Raw genomic sequence first — 17,630 nt, forward strand, 5'->3', positions numbered from 1 at the left:
CCAAAACTGCCCTCACTAAGGTCACTAATGACCTTATCCTTGCTAAATCTAAAGGGCACTTCTCCCTTCTTATCGTTCTTGACCTCTCTGCTGTCTCCGATACCGTTGACCACTCCCTCCTTTTGCAAACTCTCAAATCTATAGGTCTCTGATACACTGTCCTCTCATGGTTATCCTCTTCTTACCTCACCTACTGCTTCTTTTCAGTCTTTACACGTGACTCCACATCCCCCTTTTCCCTTACCTGTCGGTGTTGCCCAAGGTTACGTTCTTGGTCCCCTGCTCTTCTCCCTCTACACCACCTCCCTTGGTGTCTTGATGTGCTCCTTTGACCTCTAGTACCACCTCTAAGCTGACAATACCCAAATGTATCTTTCATTCCCTGACCTCACCCCTTCCCTTATGTCTCGCGTCTCCTGCTTTCTTTCGGCCATCTCATCTTGGATGCCCCAATGCTTTCTTAAACTCAATATTTGCAAGACCAAACTAATCATATTCCACCCTTCCAGGACTTTCCCACCTCCCCCCCTCTCTATTTCTGTTAATAATACTACCCTTCTCTTTGTCCCTCAAGTCCGATGTCTTGGGGTTATCCTTGATGAACATGTTTTGCTACATAGAGAAGAGTTAAGAGCAACTGTAATTTAATGAACATATGAGTATTTCCTTAAATAAATAAAATAATTGTAGCACAAAATTACTTAGACTAAGGGGCAACAAGTTTGTTTGATGTTTTAATAGATGATTTGATTTTGGGTTGTGTCTTGCACTTTATTGAAATAAGGTTAAATAGATCTACATCAGGATAAAGGAACTAATGTAAGATGATTTTAAACAAAGTGACTTGAGGTCACAAAATGATCATTGGAGACACACCCATCATTATACTATGATATTTTGACTCGTGCTGCATCACTCTTATTGCCTAACTGGCCTAATCATTTGTTGAAAAGATCTTCTACAGGTAATTAATATTTAATTTCTCTGTATGTTTGTATACATGATTTTAGCTGTTGGCAATAAATGATTGAAGTCTTATCATGGAAGCCTGGTGTGCCAATTGATTTTCTATCCTAATCTCAAAATTTGCACTGAACCACAGCAACCAATCAGTAGTTAGGTTTCAAATGTTAAGTAGTGAAAGCAAGTTTCTGATTGGTTCCAGTGATTTGGTGCAGTTTTAGCAAAAGATACTTTGTAGGAGTTATTTTTTTTTAAATTCCTTAATATCTATTACAAATGAATCAAAGTATTAAATTACCCTATAAAAAGAAAGTTGACTCAAGGGCATGTGAAATAATTCTTATGTAAATTAGTCTGTAAAAAGCAATTGCAATGTCTCGGCATGAATTTTCATATAAATGTGCACTAATAAAAATACCAGTTTAAATCTCAGCAATACAATGGATCATAACACTGCAATTAAAGGAAAGTTGAAAACCATACCCACAGCTTTACAGAGCTGACAGACGTTGTACCGTCCAAAATGTGTTTATCTTTTTATTCAGAGATGACTGTTGACCCTCTCTCTTGGTTATTTATTAATCACAGTTGAGTTTGTTTCTGGCTTCATTCAGAACATGTTTTGTAAATTTCTGTTAAATGGAGCCCCTGATACATTCTTCACATTTACTTAAAGGGCTGTTGAGATATTATTAAACACCCCAGCCATTAATGGTAAATAGGGGGATTAATTTTTCACTTGAAGTCAAGAGCAGGATCAGTCAAAATCATGCTTATTTTCCTGATAGCAATGCCGTAGGCAGGGCTGTCTCTACCACTGGGCAACCCAAATATTTAGGGGGTTACTAAATCACTGAATGCATGACATTTAAATGAAAAATTCCCCCATAGGCTTACAATGAGGAAGAGGGTGATCTGTTTAATTATGCAAAGATTTCTCTTTACTTGTAGAACAAATTGTCAGAGCAAGAGGGATGGTACATCACACTGCTGCTCCTTAGTATCAGTGATAGACTGGGCACATGACTTTGTGCAGCGCCACACTTCCAGAAACTGTGAGCACTGATGCCAACCATTTCACCACTAGCATAAAACGCAGGGTGATGAGAAGATCAGTGGATGGTGCGGAGGATGCCTGGAAGGGGCTGCCTAGGGCCCACTTAGTGCTGGCATCAGCCCTGCCTTCAGGATAAATAAGCAGACTGCCAAGCCCTTCATAACTCTCAATAGAGCTCTATGGAGCAGCCTCCATAGAATTTTGTTGCAGAGCTATATTTTGACTTTAGTCCTCCAGAGCCAAAAGCTGCATTGCAAGCTGGTTCTCAGCTGCTCCCCATTTCCTGTTCTTGGGGGGCAGATTCAATTCGTGACATCTTGACTTCAGGTGGTTCAGTCCTTAAAACCTCCAGTTGAGAGTGGAATTTTTTATGCAACCCAATTTAAAGACACATGATCATAAATGATGTATCTGCTTGTACATTGTATGCACATGATAATTTACTTACTGGTTTTAAAATTCCAAATACTTTCCACAGTGAGGATTGAAAGGCACATACCCAGCATAAATGCCAGCTGTTTTGGTTTATGTATTGTACACTGAAAATGTTCTGATTTCTCTGCTGGAGTTGAAAAATTAAATAAGACAGCACTCATTGCTCACTTAATTTCTGTCTCCAGCCACAAGAGGATTAGTATTAGCATCTTAAGACAGTTGCTAAATTCTCAGTGATAAAAATAGGAACTGCTATGTAGAAGGGTCTCATCTTTGGTGTTTATAGAAGTTAAACAGTGATGGCATTGTCTGAGGAGGGCACATCATATACCAAACTAAAGGTCTTGGTCTGTCGATTTGCAGAAAAATAATGGTGTTATAATCGTTATAATCGTTTGCATCGTTTCTGAGTTATATCGCAAAATATCCACTCGCCATTTACAACAATGCATTACCATTGTCCTCTGGAAAATATGACAGTTGGTACTACATCTGTGAACCTGCTGGTTGCTCTGGAAAGTGTGAGTTAGTGAACTCTCCCTGTGCATCTGCTGAGTGACCTGGAACATGTGACCTGCTGAGTCATCTGGAAACTGTGAGTTACTTGCAGCCCTGCTGGGTGACCTGGCACATGTGACCTGCTGGGTGGTCTGGAAACTGTGACAGTTATTTGCAGCCACATATATCAGTGTGTCTGCAGAGACCTCAATCACAAACTGTTGTGTTATTTCATTATTCACTTATCTTTGTTTGCAACAAACATGCTAAGAGGAACCCTTACAGGTTGCCCAAAGCGCACTGTTCAAAGATCTTCCAGTAAAGAATATTATCGTCACAATCAACATATAAAAAAAAGCAACTGATATGCCGCTTGCATTGGACATGACGTATTCGTTATAATACTACTCTTTGGTTCCTATGGACGTGCAGTGTGTGAACTGTGGTGCCCTACACTTTTTGGTAGAGGAGATTAATGTTCAATTTTAATACTGGTGTAGCAATGGAAAGGTTTCTTAGCCCATTGTGATTGTTCCACCATATGTAGCAGAACTGTTTATGACAAATATCCTCAAATTACGTACTCATTATTGTTAATAAAATAATTTAGTCATTACATTTCAGTTTAATTTAGTGCAGTTGCTGCCAGGTTTCCCTAGATTTGTATTTGTTGTTGTGAGGACAGAAGGCATAACACAAAAGCATCAATTTGGCGCAGGGGCAGGGCTAATATGGGACAATTCACTGCAAATCGCATCATGGAGGATTTCATAATGCCCACTTCACTAGAAAGTTGGCGGGATGCAGGAGAATGGCCTACTCTCCCGGGAGTTCAGGAGACATACGCAGAATTCGAGAGTCTCCCGGACATTCTGGGAGAGTGGGCAAGTATGATTTAAAGTCCATATTAATAGTACGAGTGAGGTAGAATAATCAAGTGCAGAAAACAGTAATAAACACAGCGGCTGAAATTCAAACAGTTAAATTGATCTAAATTTGATGTACCAGAAATAATATTGCTATTACAGTGATTATTAGTTTTATTTTCCACTGACTAGTGGCTAACACAACATTTTGTGTGTCTGTTGTCTGTAGTAAATTTATACAAAAATTAATTAGCACGGAGTCTGCGTGTGCTTAGAACTGCAACTTACTACTGCCAGTTCAGGGCAGCTTAGGAGCAAGCGTAGAGAAGCTCAAATTCACACAACTTATTTATCCTGATTTGGGGAACCACAATTAATATTATTTTATTATTTGTGAATATTTTTTTTTGTCCTACTGCTTTGAGCGGATAATTCACACCTATTGATCACTGTATGAGAATTGTTCTGTCCTGCTGCATTTGCTAATTGTTTTTCAAAAACTATTAAGAGGGTGCCGGTTATATGTCATACTTGCTGGCCTAATCATTGTCACTCACATTATGTGTGCACATAGCTTATTGCTATTTAGTGATACTGCCAGTTTTAGACAGCTGTACACAGTGGCTGAAATTTATATCATTTATTTTGATCTTGATTTGCTGTACTGCTATTAATTAAATGTCTAAAATTTAATCTTGACTTGTTGTGCCAGAGGAATTACTATACTGGTTACTCATTTTTACAAAGCAATTTCCAGTGCTTGATCACATTCAATATGCAGTACAAGATAAGTCTGAGGTGGTATGGGGTCAAAATGTCCACATTCTTAATGACGACATTCAAAATGTCTATACCATTATGTAGACTAGCAAAATGTCTACATGCTCCCAAGATCCACCTGAATTTACTCTCACCAGCACTAGGCTTGGGCTGGTGGCACTATAGCAGGAAAACCCAAGTGCAGTATGCCCTGGCAATGATGGGAGTCCTGATGCTTGTAGTATAACAAACACCAGCATGGGCAAACACGTAATGACAGGCCAGACATGCTGAGACTTGTAGTGCATCTGTTACCAATTAAATTTAAACATTTAAACAATTTATTTTACCCCATACCCACTGCCACAGGGGTGTGGGAAGAACCCTAGAGCTATTATCAGCGAGGCTGGATAAACCTAGGGGGGTTCGCATCTTATTTTGTAGACCAGGGGGTAAATGTATCAAGCTGAGAGTTTTCCGGCGGGTTTAAAAAAAGCCTCAGATTCTAGCTATCATTTATTTAGTACATTCTACAAAATGATAGCTAGAATCTGATTGGTTGCTATAGGCAACATCTCCACTTTTCAAACCCGCCAGAAAGCTCTCAGCTTGATACATTTACCCCCAGATCTCTCTAGGAAATCCAGCCCATTTTGACCATCCTGGGGCTGGCTTGGCATTATGGCAAGGGAACCCTGTGCAAAGCCTAGTGTTGGTAATAGTAAATTCAGGTGGACCCCACATTTTTTGTTTCCCCCGATTTTGCTAGTACCTGCCTAGGCCGGCAGCACTAAGGTTGGTAAAGTCGTTTTTTTATTTACATTTATTTTCTTTTTTTTATTTATGTCAACATTTTGAATGTCGATATTACATTATGTATGTCAACATTTTAACTGTGTAGACATTATGACCATGTAGACATTTTGTTGGTCGACATTATGACAGTGTCGACATTGTTACTGTTGACATTATGGTGTAAACATTTTGAATGTTGACATTTCATACCCAATCCATCTGAAATATTATCAATAATACTTCATTTGTATATATATGATTCACATTCATTCTTTATACCATAAAAATTGCATTGATGGTAACATGCAATAATAATCACTTTTCCTGACTGACAGTAGTAAATTAAAGAACCAAAGTGGTAACAATTTTCCTGGGCGTTCATGAAATATGAAATACTATAATAAACTCTTAGCAATACTTGTTTTTGTCATAGGCAAACCTGGGGGGGTTCCTTGTGCCTGGAGCCCCCCCCCCCCCCATCCCAGCCTGCACCACTGTATGCTTGAGGTGGCTGGACCCTAGTGCCATCTAAGCCAGCCCTAGCTAGATGTAAATCCCTTTACCTGAGAGGACCCTAAATTTCCAAAAGCCAGCCAGACAAAAACATAGCTGCAAGAAAAAGCAAGAGAGAACAGCAAGAACAGCAATTTTAGCTGATGTCTTCCAGAAGTATCTGGTGATAATACCAGGATCCTGCAGAAAGAGATAAGCCTCTACATATTTATTCATTTGGTGTGCACATAAGCTAATAGCAAATGCAAATGATTCGCTGATGTTTATTGAGACTTTAGTAGTCCCTCAGCCACAGATTAGGATTTGGCAAGCATGTTTTACACATGTTGGGAAGTTGTTTCTGCCGTATTAGCTAGTTAATTCAAGTTGAAATGGTGCTTCATAGCAATTACATTTGTAGCATATAAAATAAAAGGTTTTTGTGCATGTTTGTAAGATGTAAGTGTCTGTGGTCAATCAGACGCATATGCTACTCATTCAGACATGGGCACATCTTCTACTCTGAATACGTTGTACATATACATTCATTTATGTGTAACTTTTTCAAATGCAAGTTAAGCTTACACTTGGGGGTAAATGTATCAAGCTGAGAGTTTTCCGGCGAGTTTGAAAAGTGGAGATGTTGCCTATAGCAACCAATCAGATTCTAGCTATCATTTTGTAGAATGTACTAAATAAATGATAACTAGAATCTGATTGGTTTTTCAAACCCGCCGGAAAACTCTCAGCTTGATACATTTACCCCTTGCTTTCCACTCTAAATCAGGCCCACATTGATTTTAGGTCAGTTGGGTCAAAGAATACATAAGTAGCCACTTTGCAAACCACAATCATAATGCAAATCTTATACATGCTTTAGCACTGGTAGTATATATGAATTTGTACACTTAATAAAACTTTTACAGTATAAGATACCACACCTATTCTTTATGCAAATAAATATTTCCTATCTGTGAAGATACCGTGGTTTCTGGCCCAATTCTGCCCACTTCATTCTGGCTGGCAACCTACAGGTGCCTTCCTAGGCCAGTGAAGCCTGCCCAGTACCTTCTAAGGTTCTCATTAGTCACTCAGGCAAATTCAGTTAGAAAGTAAAGCAATACATTTATTGTAATAAAAAACAATCACTAGAATATTATGCACACACAGTAAAGAAATGTCAGGCAGGTGTACCACATCATCTGTTCCTTACCCCACTAGCTTAAGGAGCTACAGTCACCTGAATGTCCTTAAAGACCCATGGAGTTCTTCTCTTAGCTGCAGCTGTAGTCCATTGGTAGGGAACGAAAACTCAAAACCAGCTACACTGCACCTTCCATAAATCAAATCCCGTAATGAATATATCACCCCCCTCCCCAACCGGAGTGGTTCCTTATATCTAGGGTAAAATTTTCACAGTTCTTCCCCTTCCCTGGGAGAACCCCCGGGCCTCTCCTTGTTAAACATTGATGAGTCCTGGACTAGAGGTGTTGGAGATTGATTACTCGTGTATGACCTTTGCCTGTTCCTGGACTCTGAACCTGTGCTTCTGACCCTGATCTATTGCCTGAAGCCAGATTCTGAACCTTTGCTAGTGACCCTGATCTTACGCCTGTCCCTGGATTCTGAACCTGTGCCTTTGACCCCTGACCTTGGTTTGTTCTCTGGATACGTTGTCTACTGCCGGCCCCGATTCTGGCCTGGACCCCACGCTCCTGTCTGGCAGAACACTCTATTCCTGGGTTCTCCTTAGCCGGTACACATCTCCCGACACTCTGTTTGTCTGCAGCCAAGTCTGTCCTCACCAATAGGGGCAACAGTGAACACCAGACTTCAGAGGAGACTCCGGGTTTTGCTGTACCGGCTGGAGGGGTTCCTAACAGAGGAGACCTACAAATAAAAAGCGAATTTAGGAAAAAACGATTTCAATCTAAATAGACTTACCTGAAAACTGACGCTGCACATCTCCGATGCACCAGCATGCTGACCGCAACTTCTTCCGAATGAAGACCTCGCCGGCACTACTCTTTGACGTCACTTGTATTAATGTTAATTTAAAGCGGCAATGTCGGGTTAAGTGTTTAAACACTTAACCTGCGGGGTCCCGACAATGCCAATTTAAATTAACATTAAGTCGCGTGACGTCAAAGAGTAGTGTCGGAGTGGTCTTCATTCGGAAGAAGTTGCGGTCAGCATGCTGGTGCATCGGAGATGTGCAGCGTCAGTTTTCAGGTAAGTCTATTTAGATTGAAATCGTTTTTTCCTAAATTCGCTTTTTAAGTGTAGGCCTCCTTGCTGTCAGAATTGTGGTAATTGGGTTTGATTTATATTAAAAAAAAGTCTTATTGAGTGAACAGATAATTTATAAAAGAGGAGGGAGCACATTTATTTTTTGCAGGGAGGCGCCAGACATGCTACAACTGGCATTGTAGATGTGATACGTATATTGTATATTTTAAATAGAGATGCTCACTGACCCCCGTGTTCTGGTTTTGGTTTTGGTTTTGGATCTGGATTACCTTCGTGTTTTGGTTTTGGTTTTGCAAAACCGCCCTTGCGTGTTTTGGTTTTGGTTTTGGTTTTGTTTGGTTTTGCTTTGCAATTTTGTTTAAAAATCAATGTTTTTGTGCATAAAATAACCTAATTTAGTGCTCCACCAGTTTCTTGGATAAGTAAGGTAATTCTAAAGCTAATAAATTAGGAAGAAAACAGTTTAATCCCTGGTAGGCCGTCCTTAATTCTCCACACAAACCTGGTTGTCTTCCTCTTCATCTTTGCCTATTGGCAATGCAGCCATCGTCTTTGGGTGTATATTACACCCTCCACTTGTAGTTGAACAGAAAAAAAGCAGCCTGCATAGACTGTGGAATTAGAAAGTAAAAATAAATGGACCACGGTAGTTTGGTGGATATCTATGCCCCCCCCCGCCCTCCACTTGTAGTTGAATAGAAAAAAAGCAGCCTGCATAGACTGCGGAATTAGAAAGTAAAAATAAATGGACCACGGTAGTTTGGTGGCTATCTATGCCCCCCCCCCCTCCACTTGTAGTTGAATAGAAAAAAAGCAGCCTGCATAGACTGTGGATTTAGAAAGTAAAAATAAATGGACCACGGTAGTTTGGAGGCTATCTATTTCCCCCCCCCCGCCCTCCACTTGTAGTTGAATAGAAAAAAAGCAGCCTGCATAGACTGTGGAATTAGAAAGTAAAAATAAATGGACCAGGGTACTTTGGTATCTGTCTGCATCAGACCCCCTCTCCACTAGGAGTAAAATAGTAAACTATTCAGCCGTTTTAGAGTCTAGAATATAAATAGAAATTGAGAAAGGCAATTTGGTATCTGTCTGCATCATAATCATCAACTTCATCATTAGTGCCTTCGTCACCTACACAAATCTCCCACTCATCCTCTTCTAATTCAAAAGTGGCATCCTCAATTGGTGTATCATCGACTACACTCGGGCTGTTAAGGCACACATCGGCAAAACTGCTGAAAGAAACCTTCTTTATGGGTACACTGTCGCTAACAGAATGCTCATGATTAGACATACCACTGGTGAATGGACTCTCCCCAGGGATTGGTGTCATTTCTGATTCAGAGCATACATTATCCTCTAATGCCTTACTGTTTTCTTGCAGCTCGGCTTTCACGCGTAACAGTACTTGTGCACCACTTGTAGGCTCAGTAACATTTTTTAATCTGCCACTAATAGACAAAGGTGAAGGCCTCATTCTCTCTTTGCCACTGCGTGTATAGAATGGCATGTTGGCAATTTTTTTTTTATCGGCACTTAACTTTTCCTCAGTTACACTTCTTTTGCGCTTCAACACGGTAAATTATTTTTTCGTGTGTGTTTTTTTGACTGATTTCAAAAGACTGTGTAGTTTGACATTGCCTTTCCCAGATGACGTACTGGGAACACTACCATCAGGACTGGTGACAGAACCTGGTTGCTGATTCTGCTCATATGTGGACTGCTTAGAATCCATTATGAGCCCAACACACTTGTAGTGCTACAAATTGTTTTAGATACTGCTGACAAATATGACTTTTGACAGCCACAAATATTAATGCAAAAGAATGGGGGACACCCCAAAAGCACTTTGGAGTGCTAAAAATTATTTTTTAAATCTACTGACAGATAGTACTTTTGACAGCCAGAAATATTAATGCAAAAGAATGGGGGACACCCCAAAAGCACTTGGGAGTGCTAAATATTATTTTTAAGCTTGCTGACAGATAGTACTTTTGACAGCCAGAAATATTAATGCAAAAGAATGGGGGACACCACAAAAGCACTTGGGAGTGCTAAATATTATATGTGAAGTCTGCTGACAGATAGTACTTTTGACAGCCAGAAATATTAATGCAAAAGAATGGGGTACACCCCAAAGCAGTTGTAGTGCCAAATATTGAAAAAAAAAAGGACTCCTCTATCCTCCTCTCTTCTCTATCGATTGTTATCAGAATTGGAATCAGAATTGTATTGTCTGTCCCTGCTCTAATCAGCCTGTGACTACACCCTGTGGAGGCAGGTATTTATAATTTTCAAGTATCGTGAGAACCGAGCCCCGAGATTCGATGACGTCACAATGACGTTCGGCCTCGATTTGGAATCCGAGCGGGCGGGAGAGTACCGAGCCTGCTCGGCTCGGTACTCGGATAGGCAAAGTTCGGGTGGGTCCGGTTCTCGGGGAACAGAGCCCGCCCATCTCTAATTTTAAAGCTTCAAGTTTCTAGAAAGCACTGCACGGACAGTGATCCCTTCAGTATAGAAATATACTAACAATCACTATTGTATATAAAATATAGTGCTTTATATACAGACTACTATAAATGATATACAGTGCACACTGCATGTTTATTATTGGCACAGGGATATCCCAAGTTCAGTCAATAGACTGTAGCTTCTGTAGTCTAAAACCACTTGGCTCTCAGGGAGGGAAAAACACAAGATTATGGCTACCTTTCACCAACATATTTATATTTTATATACATAAATATTTTAAAATACTAAATATAGAACATTTACAGTAGCAAACCTTATATATATATATATATATATATATATATATATATATATATATATGTATCACACATTTTAATCACTATGTCTGGTCTTGAAAGGCGATTTTGAGCACCTGTAATGCCTGCTTGTATTTGCCTATGAGACACTTCAGTTTTGCAACAAATCGGAAAATCACCAACCACGTAATAACATAATATAACTGCTTCTCTTGATATTTATTAGTCTGTTGTTTATCTCATGTTGCTATAGGAATATATTTACCCTCCTGCATTAGATAAAGTCTTATATTTATTGGGGTTCTGTATTTGTGTGCAGTATGTCATGGAATCTATTCCCTAAATGGCATATTCATTTAGGCAATACTTGTTTGCCCCTGGATGGAGAAGGACACTTGGGGGTATATTTACTAAGCTGCTGGTTTGAAAAAGTGGAGATGTTGTCTATAACAACCAATCAGATTGTAGCTGTTATTTTGTAGAATATACTAAATAAATGAGAACTAGAATCTGATTAGTTGCCATAGGCAACATCTCCACTTTATCAAACCCGCAGTTTAGTAAATATACCCCTTGTTTTTTTCTTGATGTATAAAAATATGTTTGAACCAGCATATATATTTTCATGTTGCCCAACTGTCATAAAGTGGCACTAGTGGAGACCTCGAGAAACACACATATACACTTATTAGGAGCTATATCTTTTGCACCTGCTACAGTACTGGTGCAAATACAGACGGATGATAATGTCTTGGATGAGGAGGCATATGAGTATGGCTCTACATATGGGTGGAAATACGCTATTTTTCTGTGCTGTTTTTTATTATTACAGCAATTTACACCCAACTCTGCATCAGCCCCCTGGTCTCCATCTGTTATGAAAGGGAACCTTCATTGACTTAGGGGCCTATTTCTGAAGCATATATAGGCATATTTTAGTATCAGGGCTATTTAAGAAAAGCCTAATCTAGCAGAAAACCGCAGTCCCCATAATTCTCAACAGGGACTGCGGTCTGGACCAATTTAGCTTAGATTGACTATGACAGCTAACACCATCTGAAGACAGGAGAGGGATCATCTGATCCCTCCCCAGCAGGCTTCATGCTCCTCCCCTCCCTCCTTGTTTTCTGAGCATTCGCAGCCTGATGGCCATACATGTGCAGTGCATAGGCCTGGTCAGGACCTGGAAGTAAAGTAATAATGATTGCGATCACTTTACTATAGATTCTTTGCCAGGACAGGCTCTTATCGGAGCTGCGGTCTCAGCTGAACAATTTTGATGAATTGCTATGTTCATCCATTTCTTATCACTGCGATAACAAATGATAATTAATGGGCAGAGAATGCGAAGGGTCATAAAAAGACCCTTAAGGCATTAAAAGATTGCTATTTCTTTCCAAGTATTAAAGGTAACTGTTTCTCTTTTGAATAATGAGTGCATGCTCTTCTCCTAGTACAGCACATTCCTGTTACCTTGCTTGGTATTGACACCTGCCACCAAAGTAGGGCATTTACTTCCATTTGTCCATTTTTGTTGAAAAGACAACTTGTTAAATACAATGGCATTTATGTTTCTGTTTGGTATGAATTTAGAAGATCACTCTTCTGACATCTTCTAGGATAGAAGACCACTGATTACTCTTATAATCTATTGAATTGTTTCAGGGTCACTCATACTTTTTTCAATAGAAAGTTACTTATTTCCATAATGGTATGACACATGTGGTCCACACCTTTGATATGGTAAGTCACTTATTCTTTATTTTGTAAAGGACACTAGTGCTGTTGTATGCTCATCATGTGTGTATTCCCCCAATCTGCTATAAAATAGACATGATTCCATTTTGGAATTCCAAGGTATAAATAAACACGAATATAGAAAACACACATATTCTATCAAATGCTACAGAAATAAAAATATACTCAAGTCATCTTCCTAAATTTTCCTTACATTGTTTATATTTTGCTGGCTTTTAAACACAAGCTTTGTGGAATTCTACTTGCAAAGGTGACATGAAACCAATGATAAATCCACTTTAAGGGTTTGACAACGTCACTGTACCATAATGATTAGCTTGTTTGCTCTACTAAACTGTTGGTAATGTCACAATCCATTAAACGGAATTGAACAAACATCACACTCACTTCTACGCTTCTGTTTAATGGAATGAAAGAGGGAGATTTAGCTGCATTGTGGTGCAAGTCTACCGTTTGCAACAAGATACTTTGTCATTCCCTGAAATGGAAAATGTTATCTTCAAGCAGTATGATATATATCTATACACACACACACACACACACACACACACACACAAAATGTTACTATCAAAAAGGAGTTATGTTTTAGTAGTGTAGACTAATAGCTAACTCCTTAAAGTGAATTTTCAAAATATTAAATGTTTTCCGCTTGCTGTATACTAATTAAAATATCTCACAACAATTGATAAGAAAGAATTTTTGGGATATCAAATATAATGTTCTAGGAACTTAGAAATATTCTGCAAAGACAAAGTTCCTACCTTGACATTACGTATGCAGTGGAGTGACAGGCTTGCACAGGTCTTTTAATAAGTGCTCCTGGTATTAAGATTCCTAATTCTTTTCCACACTATCTTCTTGTAAAGAATAAAGAATGGCACATCCAAGCTATAGTTCTGTCAGTTCTCCCAGAAGGAGAGCACAGCTCCAGTACTCCTCGCTGCAGCTCTTGCTCTTACACAGACATGCAAGCAACGCTCTGAATATAGAATGACTCACACAGGCAAAAAAGAGAACTGGGAGGGATTATTATGCTCTGTATTCTCACAGGCAAACTCTATTATTCAGCAACGGTAACCCTCTACATAAGTGTCTCTGCATTTGGTCAACTATCAACTCTCATTCTAATGTATAATATGGATTAACAGGCACAGTGCTTTGCAAAAAACAACAACAAGCTTTGAAGGTTGTGTGAGACCAATGACAGCAAGCTAACTGATGCTCCTTCTGAAACAAATATATAAAGAATGGTAAACCTGTTGATTGATAGCCCACATTGATTTACCCCCACTCTCACCTGTTTCCTATTTTTTGTGAATGAATATCTGCTTTGGTGAATTAAAATAAATCCGAATTTTGAAGTTTAGATGCTTATAACTTTGTTACACCCTTTCTCCATATATTTTACAGTCATTAATCTTGTATGCCTAATTCTTTCAGCCTATACTTTATTTAAAACACATACCTTCTTTACTTTTTTAAACATCATTGTCACCTGTATACCTACTAGTTCAATGCAGTCAATTCAATGTCACACAACTTCTTCCCCTTACTGCCTTATCAAAGTAGTAAGGGTTGTGCATGTGACTTTTTTAAACACATTCGGGCCTGACTAGTTTGGTGTAGTACGAACTACAGTTTGCATTGGGGACTAATTTATACACAGCTTGCGCTGTTTTCACAACTACAACTCAGAAGCCGGGAGTGCAAAGAGGCATAGGTATTTCAACAGGTAGCGAGGTGCAATGGAAGGGAATGCTAACATTTATCTATGACCACAGGCTGGAAATAGCTATTTTTTATGATTAGGTGGACAACAATTTTAATCATGAAAATGCAATCTATTTCATGTTTTTCCCCTCCTTGGGCAGTTTTAGTAAGGATAGTAGTATCATCACCATCATCATCATTTATTTATATAGCGACAACATATTCCGTAGCGCTTTACAATTGGGGACAAACAGAGCAAACTAATAAAAAAAAACTGGGTAAAACAGGCAAAGAGGTGAGAAGGCCCTGCTTGCAAGCTTACAATCTATGGGAAAATGGAAGTTTGATACATGAGGTTAAATCTACATTTTGCATTTCGGTCCAGACAGATTGCAAATCTAAAAGTGACTCATAAGCTAAATGATCCGGTCACACAACAATGTTGCTCAGGGGGTAGTTGTCTTGTGTGAAATTGTGTAACGGGTGGTAATAGGGTAATGTAGTAAGGTTAAGAGGGTAGTTGAGGAATATTATAAGCTTGTCTGAAGAGGTGGGTTTTCAGAGAACGATTGACAGTTTGTAGACCAAAGGAGAGTCTTAGTCTTAGTATGTTTTTTAGTGTGAGCATCTACTATACATTACCAGACATAGCATTTTTTCTAGATCTTGGCTGTTGGGATAACTAGAAACTTTTGGCCCTAGTGGAAAGTAAATGTAAGTTTCCACAACAAGAATATACTATACTAAGCAAATATGGGAAAATATGCTGAATGGCCGACAGCCATATTGCTTGCAAGATAATTATATTTACTCGACTTTGATGGAAACTCTGTTCTTTAACATATAAATTATGTACAGTGAAACTGCACAAACTAGCTCTGAAGGCAGCCTTCTCAGTACTAGTTCATATATGTAAAAAAAAAAAAGGAACAAAAAAGAATAGATTAGTTTCAGTTGCCCCCTGATCATCTTGCTAGCCCTCTCCTGCTAACCATTCACAATGTCCTCCAGAGACAATTATTAGCATAAATCTATAGGAATACAGAGCAATTGTAGAATAATTGACACCGTGTTCTGTACTATCTACTTCTCCATTTCTCATTTGTAAAAGTTTGGCTTGATCTTTTAAAATCAATGCTGTATTATGTTGTGGTAATTTTATGTTCTGCTACTTTACATTTAGTAAATAAAGATCTTGCATTCCAACATGAATGTAAAGTGCCAGAGAACTACTTTAAATTGGTTTGCTATATATATCATCTCACTGTTCTTCCAGACTGATCAGAGAGTTGAACAGTGTAGGTTCATACAGTTTTTTAATAAGACTATGGACACAAAACTAGGACATCACAAGAAAATGTAGTTAAGCAGGGAAGAGGACCCTGCCCATGAGAGTATGCATTCTAAATGGAGGGGGTGATGCGAGACAAAAGGAGCAAATGGGAACACTACGCATTGTGGGGTTCACTATGGTGCAAAGGTCTGCAAGATACTGAGGCCAAGATGTAGAGAGTCCTAGTTGGTACAGAGTCCTGGATGATTCAGATGGTGTAGAGGCCTATTTTGGCAATGTCCAGGATGGTGCAGGGGCCTTTAAGGTACAGGAGCCATGATGGTGTCTAGGCCTGTGTAGTGAAGGCATCATAATTCAGTTTCAGCCAGCACCTTGTGGTTTGTCAGGTGGTATGGGGTCCAATAATGTGATTTTTGCCCTGGATCCAGTTATGTCTTTAACCTCTCCCGACTTAATATATGTGTAAAGAACAAATAGTCTAACTGCAAATCTGTATAATTAGCATATTTAAGAAGAACAGGCATGCAAATTCACTAATGTATTTTTAGAAGTAGTTAACACTCATAGATAATATCATTGATACTAACTGTATACACAGGGCGTATATCTATACAAGAAGGAGGTGCTGTGTAAGGTCGTGTTTCAGGCAGTGAAAGTGGAAAAAGAAGGCTTAGGGCTAGATTTACTAAAGTGGGGATGTTGCCTATGGCAACCTATCAGATTCTAGCTTTCATTTATTTAGTACCTTCTACAAAATGACAGCTAGAATCTGATTGGTTGCTATAGGCAACATCCCCACTTTTTCAAACCCGCAGCTTAGTAAATCTAGCCCTTAGTCTCGTTTATCTCACTGCTTGAACATATCTTAAATCAACACGGAAAATTTAGGAGATTACAAAAGAGAACAAACTACCCAGAAAGTTTGTCGGAAACGAACAAAGAAAAAAATGGAAATTTTGCTCTTATACCTTTTTCTTTCACAAACTGCTTGGTGAATGAACCAGCTGTCATTAAGCTCGGCAACCTCAGCAAGGATATCCCAGCTTAAGTTTCTGTCAAAATATTTATTTTCAAACATGACTTTCCTGATCTGTTCATAGAAACACACAACACACATATGTGTGTGTGGTTTTGTGTTCATACACACGGTTGTTAATAATCCTCATTCAATACATTTTTTTAAAACCTGGAAAATGTATTTTAATGTAAGTTTTAGTTAAAAAATAAATGTACAGTAATTAACCCGTACACACATACTTTCAGGCATCACTTTGCTTGGCTTTATATTAGTTTCAATGTAACCTGCAGCAATCAACTGTTAGTGCTGTTGTATGACTTTTAGTTAGAGGTATACTAGTGCGCTTGACTATTTTTGATAGAGTGTGTTTGCCCTGCTAACACAAGTTCCCTCACCTAGCAAACCTAGAAATGAAGTTATACTTATATCTTTGTATCCATGAAACACTGCAGAATCCAGAGATTGCGGATGAGAGAGATAGGTGGTAGTAGGTAGTTACAGGTACGAAATGCTAGGGGTTTCAAAGCATATTAATGTGAGTGGAGGAATGAGTGGTTTTATGAGTAAAGATTCTGATGCGTTAGTTCTAGAAGTTACGAAAAATATGACATGAGAATCAGTATGACTATGTCTATGTTTGAGTGGAGTAAGCATAATATAGTTCCAATCTTTGATTACATTATCTGTTTAAATCAAACTTATATTTGGTACACACACTATTCTCACATCACTTGTACCCTTGTCTCCCTACCATGACCCTCGCCCCGATTCAGTTTCCTGCCTTTAACCTTGTTTCCAACCTTATTTCATTTGCTAACCCACTTTATCTCCCTTCTTTTCCCGCTATCTAGTTCTCCACACCCCTCAACATCCATACATTCTCCTTTCACCTTCACCTTATTCTTTCCCCATTTAATTTTTAATAAGTCCTTTCATCCATACACAGAGGTATGCTCATGCC

General features: G+C 38.9%; 1 protein-coding gene across 2 annotated transcripts in view; it reads right to left on the reverse strand.

The window, feature by feature from the left end:
- HRH2 (histamine receptor H2) overlaps positions 1–13,611 on the reverse strand; it is a 75,262-nt gene extending 61,651 nt beyond the window's left edge. For both annotated transcript variants that reach the window (XM_075209205.1, XM_075209207.1), the window contains exon 1: positions 13,409–13,611. The gene's annotated coding sequence lies outside the window, so the exon portion shown is untranslated. The remainder of the gene's footprint in view (positions 1–13,408) is intronic.
- Positions 13,612–17,630: the final 4,019 nt, after the last annotated feature.

Source organism: Mixophyes fleayi, chromosome 4, assembly GCF_038048845.1.
Source record: "Mixophyes fleayi isolate aMixFle1 chromosome 4, aMixFle1.hap1, whole genome shotgun sequence".
In the NCBI taxonomy this organism is placed as follows: domain Eukaryota; kingdom Metazoa; phylum Chordata; class Amphibia; order Anura; family Limnodynastidae; genus Mixophyes; species Mixophyes fleayi.